A 7811-nucleotide genomic window follows, 5' to 3' on the forward strand; every position below is an offset into this window, starting at 1 on the left:
CTGCATAAAGCTCCGCAAAAGCTCTACTAAACGCTCTACTAAAACCTCTGCATAAGCTTTGCCTACGCGGTAAATGGAGCATATAGTGCGTAGGGGGGGTAGGGGTCCAAGGGAGTCTCCCCCTTAAGCTTAAAGCTCTACCTAAAACTCTACTTAAAGCTTAATACGGAGCTCTAAATCTCTACTAATATATAGCACTAATATATTAGGAAGGCTCTATAATCGTCTATATAAATAGCTCTATAAACAGCTCTATAAATATCTACACAATCGCCCATATAAGCGCCCATATAATTAGTCAAATAATCAATTAATTGCCTATATAAACGCCTATACAATTAATTAATTAATAAACTAAACGCCTATATAAATGTCTCTACGAACGGTTCTATAAATAGCTCTATACACGGCTTTACTTATAGCTCTATAAACGTCCATACTATTAATTAATTAATTAATTGCCTATACAAACGCCCGTATAAATGATTAATTAAACGCCTATACAATTGCCTATATAATCATCTCTATAAATATCTCTATAATTAATCGCTAGAACAAACGGCTGCACGTCTATACATCTATATGTCTACACATAGCTCTGCGCAAGGCTCTATATAAAGCTCCACATAAGGCTCTACTAAAGCTCTGCATGAGGCTCTATTAAAGCTCTATATAAGGCTCTACCTAGCAGTAACTAAGGCGCCTTAGCTTTACTACTACTTTTAAAAGCTCTATAAGGGGATCTAGGGGGTCTCCTTTTAGAAAGCCTTATATCTATATATATATAGATATTAATTAGACTATATTACTTCTAAATTAAGCCTAACTTAAGTAAGGCGCCTTAGTCTCTATAATAGATCCTCTTAGTAAGATAATATTACTTAGTAGTAACTAAGGCGTATTAGCCTTACTACTACTTTTAAATTAAGCAAAAGCTCTATAGAGGGGGGGGGCCAGGGGGTCTCCCCCTAGAAAACCTTATATCTATATCTATATTAATATATTAATTAAACTCTATATATAAGGCTCTAAGTTAAAGCTTTTAAACTCGGGTTAAAGTTTACGTAGGGTACCTAACGTTCCGCATGTTAGATAGGAGGAGGCCTGCGAGTATATGAGATTAGGCAGCCATAATATAGCCAGTGACATTACTTGACTAATATATACTAGAGGCTCCTTCGTCCTTCCTATCCTCTCTCGCCCATATCGTTATCTAATACTGTCTATATTGCCACGTTGACTAATAGATCCCTTAGTGGGGACTAAGGAGGAGTATTAGAGCACCTCTAGCTCTTATAGGGAAGAAGAAAAAAAGAGAGGAAGGTATAAAGGAGGGAGTATTTATAGATAGGAGGAGGCCCTACGAGTACGTGATTTGGTAAGTACTAATAGCATAAGATTCTCGTATAAGATAGGCTTAATTGCTTACTAAAATATAGGGTGTCTCTATTACTGCAGTGGCTACTACAGTAGTAGAGACGCCTTAAATATTTAATGTAACCGACTATTGAGGCTGTTAATAAGTGAAAGGTAGGCTACCAATATAGTGCGAATGATGTAGTTATTAATATCATTTATAGCCTGTTTTTGCTTCTAGTATACGCGTAGATTGTCCTTATATTTAGCATAGAGCTAGTTGTAAGCAGTGAGCTGATTTAGGTCTAGCTTTGCTATTAATATAGCCGTAGGTAGTATATCCCTTAGTATAGGCCGACTTAGTAGTTCTAGCTTTAGAAGATCGTCTTTCTTCTTAAATAGGTTAATATACCACTATACCTCGTTAGTTTTAGCTATATCTTAGATAATAAAGAACCATTAAATCCAATCGGATGGCTTATTAAGGATAAGGTTAATTTTTAATTTAGTAGAGGTTGTTATTTTTAAAATTTAATAGGTTAGGAAGGGTTTAGGTTAGGGTCTAGCTAGCGTCTTAGCAGAACCTTATTTGGATATTCCGAACTTTTAATTTAATTTATTAGTTTAGATTACCAAAATCTAAAATTTTGTTACGGGGAGCCCGATTAATAACCCCTACTAATAGCTCTAACTATGTCTAATTTTTAATTTATAAATTGGCAGATCTATAGGTAATAGTTATTATAAGTAGCTCTAAGTGCGGTATATATAATATCTTAACTATAGTGTAGAGAAGTTGTAGCTGCTAATATACGGTTCTAAGTATTCTTAAAGGTTACGTGACTTCTTATATAAGCGACATTTCCGCCCTTTAAAAAAATTAAAAAATTCCAAAAATTAATTAACGCTATAGATAGCAGCAATATTAATCCGGTAGTACTGCTAATTCTCCCTATATACCATTATATATATATCTAACAGCTTTAGAAGCGGTAAGAAGGTAGGACAGATAGGGGGGTTAAAATTTAGAAAATTGGATTTTGCGGTTAAGCTGTTTAAAAGTTAGGAAACTAAGACGAATGCTACATTCTCCGCTTACCTCTAAGCTAGTATATAATTTCCTAATTAGGAAAAGTCGTTTATAAGTAGTTGCTGCTGCCTCCATATAAAATCTTCTTATTATACCTCTTTAGTCTTACTTATAGATGACTGAAATCGTTTTATATTAAACCTATATTTAAATATAAGCCCTAAAAGCTTCTTAACTCGTAAGATTGCTACATAGATTAGCCCGGCTGTCTTATCCTTTTCCTTAATATTTGGAACTACCTAGTTAAGTATTAGGCCCTAGCTTTTATATACAGTAAGAGCAAAAGCTAGAGTAATTAGAAATTAACGCCGTAAGTAAGAGCCTCTTATACCCTCCTACTTATAAAGTATAGAAAATATAGGGACGACCTTCTTACTATCCTACTAAGTGAATAGGGTAGGTCCGTTATACCTATTTACTATAACTAGTAGTAACTAAGGCTAATCCTTTTTAATATCCGCGTGTCCCTTTTATATAATATCTTTAACTATACTAGTAGTACCGTTTACTAAGCCTAGTTTAACCCAGATATTCTATATTAGTATTACTTTCGCGCCAATATATAGGGCTAGATTCTCTATAGTATCGCACTAATTAGGAGTAACTTTCCGCGCACCTACACTAGTGTTAACTAACTTAATAGCTACTACTGGCTGTATGTCACGGGACGGGGGCAGTGGCTACAAAGCGTATGTATTCGAGGAGTCTACAAGACGTTGCGCGATCGATCGTAAGGGTCGAGGGCGTAAGGAGGTGATATACCTACGCGTAGCTGACATAAGCTGTACGCGAGGTGTACGCGAGAGCACGGGGCTCTCCTATAGAGGCCCCTGCGGTGGGGTTCCGTGACACTGTAAAAGATCGCGAAGCTAAATAGTGTTATACTTACCTATAGTAGCGCGTGTACTATATAGCCGAATTGCGTTATTAAAGCCCGCAACCTTATTAGTAGATAGGCCCTGCTTATACCTAGTTAAAAGAAGCTTTTAGGTTAAATTACTTATAGAATCACTACGTAGCTCCGCGAGGGCGGTCCTAAATGTAGAGCTCTTAGCGTTATCACTGCCCTGCCACATAACTTAATTTAGGACAGTAGTTTAGTTAATCGCCTTATAGGCTTCCTTTCTATAGCTGGCGAGCTCTAACGGCCTAGCGGGTAAATTACTATATAAGGCCGCCTGACCTATAGGGGGAAGCTAATGGAAATCGCCTACTAGCAAGATGTTTAAGCCTCTAAAGTAGTCGTTATTATACACAGGGTAGATTTAATGGAGGCGGCGATTAATCTAGGCCAAATATACTTACCTAATTATAGATTTCTCATTAAGGATAAGATAGTAAATATCCTTAAAAGCTTGTTATAGAGGCGTAAGACTAGCAGCAGGCAATTTCTCAAAGGGGCAATTTACTAGTAACCTTAATAGTTCGTACGTAGTTCTACCGTTAATATTAAAGACAACTACTCTAGTAGGGGCGGCTCGAACCAATAGTAACGGCTTATTATTAGACATGGCTATATTATAGAGCGTAGTAGATAGAATAGTAATAAGATAACACTTACCGGTTCCTGCCTCTCTATTAATGTTAATCTATAGTAGGGGGGGGCTAAGGCCCGCTTAGATCTGCCTGTAGTAATTAACTACAACATTATAGATATAACGCTAACCTAGTTATAAGGAGGATGGAGTTGCTATTTAGAATAGGCGGCTCTATAGTAGAGGCTATAGCCATACTTCCTGCCAATAAGTCCTCTTATTAAGCTCTGGGTACGTACCCCGATATATACTCCAGTTATAGTTATAATTAAGCTCCCTATTACTAAGCCTGTTAGGATCCTTAAGTTTAACTCCGTTAGTATTTTAAATGCGGGCATATAGGGCCTTAAAGGACTGATATAGCTCCAAGTCGTCTGCGAAATCGCCCTCAAACTCATTAATATTATTAGTAGTTTCGCGACCTTCCTCTAATTTCTAATTATAGAAGTAGTTAGGCGGGTGCTAATAAGAGTTAACGTAAGCCTAATAGGAAGCCATATAATTAGGGGCCCCAAATCTATTAGTATAAGTAGCTACTTCCTTATACTTCCTTTACGGGTAATAAAGAATAAGCTTTATACGGTAGAACTTAGGATACTATAAATAGGAACGATCGCCGTTATATCGCGGAAAGTACAATATAACTTAAGGCCTTGCTCTTAGCCAACGCTTATAAGTAAAGTAATTAAAATAGAGCAGAAAATTAAGAAAAGTAACATCCTCTACCCTATCTAGGCGGCGCTTATATTTCTTATAGTTAGACAGTCCGCACCCTCTTAGTTGCCTATTATTAAGCTTATATATAGCGCTTTAATCGTCCTCCTAGCGGTAGTCTAAAGTTACTATATTCCTAAAGCCTTTATAAAGGGGAATATTAAGAAGCAAATGGCAGACCTCCTACGCTAACTAATTATGTTTAGCAATAAGCTTATTTATAAACCTAGCCATAACCGAACTAAAGGCATAAAGGCTATTAACGTACGGCTGTACTAATTAGAGTAACTCCTAATAGGAAGTTAACTTCTTCTCTTCCTTACTGCAATATTTGCCTATATAGTTAACTATTACTAATATACTTATAGCGGGTGACGTATTAATATTCGCCATCTACGCCAATATTATAGCTGCATTATAACTATTAAGAAGCTTATTATTACGCTACGGACAGAACGTCTAGTAATGTGGATTTTAATCCTTTAATATAGCAGCCTTATTACGGAGAGAGCGTGGAAAATAAAAGCGGCACTCCTTTACTCTAGTAGAGCCTTTCTTTAATCTTAAGCAGTAAGATTTAGTGCAATTACAGTGCCGTTAAAATCGATTAAGGCAGGCAGTAAAAAGCTTACTAGTGTTAAGGTGTTCTTTATAGCCGAGAGCAGAAGGATATTAAAGATTGGGAGGTCTAGATTAATCAGGATTTATTACAGATATAAAAGTAGCCTAGTACTTAGCAAAAGCCGCCCTTAATTCACCAGTTAACAGATCTGGCCTTAGGGCTATTAAACTCCATAAAAAGCTATATATATAGCCGCTACCTCGTACCTACCACTTATATCGGGACTAAAAGTCAGTACTATTAAATAGGCCTATAAGCACGTGCTTCCTAAACAGATTAAAGTGGCGATATAGCTAGTAAGTAGCAATATGCGGATTATTATTAAGATTTTAAGAAGCAATCTAGTAGCGCTAAGCCTTATTAGTAGCCTTATATTTATTAAATTAAGGCATATAAGAGTATAGATTATGCCAATGTAGATTAGTAGCGCTAAGTGTAAAGAATAAAGACCCGCTCTTAATATTCTCAGTATAAGCCGTAAGCTTATTTCTCTTCTGCCTCTAGTTGTTAGATAATCTGTATTCTCTGTGGCGTAGGACGTACACGAGTTACGTGCACGGGGCACGTGCATTATAAATCTCTTTATAGAGCCCTAGGGGCCCTAGGTCAACTAAGAAAAAGACACGATCAAGATTATCAATCAATTAACCCATTTCATCAATGAATAGCTCTATATGCATTATCTGACAGTTATAAGCCCGGTCCGCCGACATAAGAAGCTATTCAACTATTACTCAATTATTTGAAGAAATTCTACCTCATCGTTAGACTCTGACACCTCATTGTCACAAGACGACCCTGATTGAAATCCTACCTCAATTATCACAGGACGAGATTCCACGAGTTTCCACGAGATTTTACGAGATTCTACCTCATCGTCAAAGGACGATCCTGACGATAAGGACGATCCTGCGACAAGGACGATCCTAACGACAAAAATACCATTTTAATTCCTATCTGCCTATTAGTCAAATGACTCCACCGATGTCGAGGTCGTCTACTACAATCATCCTTAATAAGCTAGAAGACTGGGAGCAATGGATCTGGCAACTATAAGCCCTCGTAAACAAATGAATTTAGGCCCACGTTGACCTAGCTAAGGAAGCACCTTAATAAGGTCTACTATAAGAACCACCCTATCCAGAAGTTATAGATTTTAATAAGAATGCAACCTTATATATACAGCTCTTAACGAATTAGTAGAAAGCGTATGATAATAGCAGACGATACTACGACCAGGATATGAAGTATTTCCTAAGATAGGAAGATCATCTTCAACAAATCCGCACCTAGATTACGTCCATAGTATTAATTTAGAAGAAGTTGCTGCTTAACCCTTCCCTTATAGTTAAAGAATGGTTAACTTACTTAAAAGAAGACACTAAGCCCTTAAAGAACTTTATAATAAGGAAGGTATAAATATAGTATATAGAATTACTTAAGGGACTTAAGTAGATAAAGGTTACCCTATAGCTTAACCGATGGGAATATATAATAAAGATGGTAGAGAAGTACGACCTTCTATAAATAACTAATAGGATCTGGCTTATAGACCTTATAAATACAATACGACCTATAAGCGAAACCTATTTTGTTATATATACTAAATAGGCAAATAATACCGAAAAGGCTTACTTATTAGAATACCGTAAAGTAGTAATAGAGCTATAGGAAGCATTTACAAACCTTTTAAAAGCCGTACTATCCTTAACTACTAGAGGGAGTATATTTAATATAAACTTCGCAGGAGAGTCTAAAGAGGATATCTCTATTACTGCTAAGGTCTAAAAGGGAAGAGGGAATAGCTTATTTCGCAGTCGAAAAAGGGCAGGGATAAATTTAACTAAAGAGATGTTTTTTAAGAAGTTAAAGAATCCTAAAATGCCTGGTATGCGATATAAGGGGATATACCCTTCCTAACTGTTGGTATTTATTTAAGTGCAAGAGGCCTAAAGGATTTAATGCCGAGGGTATACGTATAAAGAAGGTGCGTAAAAAGGTAGAGTACGATAAGGATTTAGCTGCCTAAGTAGAACGACTTAAGCTTAAGGAATTAGATGCTGACAAAGCTTAATAACAATAGGACGAAAGCCAAGAGATAGTTAAGATTAAGGGAGAAGCTAATGCAATATTCCTAGAATCGTATTATACCGGTTAACTCTATTTACTAAAGCTATTAACTATTCTTAACTTAGGAACCACTCTTTATATCTTTAATAACCTTTCTTATTTCTATAACTTTAGGAAAGCTTTAAGATACGAATACATTATCGCCGGTAGCTTAGAAGTGCCTATACTAGGCTACGGTAATATTACTGTCTAAGTTATAAAACCAAATAAGAGTAAGGGAATCCTATATCTTAAGGACGTTGCCTTTTATACGGACTTTAATATAAATCTAGTGTTGTTCCGTCTACTTTAAAAATAAGGGTACTACTAGGATAATAAAGGAGATAACAATTTTCTAGTTTGGAAGGATAACACAATCCTATAT

This window comes from Cenococcum geophilum, assembly GCF_001692895.1.
Source record: "Cenococcum geophilum 1.58 unplaced genomic scaffold K441scaffold_29, whole genome shotgun sequence".
Classification (NCBI taxonomy): domain Eukaryota; kingdom Fungi; phylum Ascomycota; class Dothideomycetes; order Gloniales; family Gloniaceae; genus Cenococcum; species Cenococcum geophilum.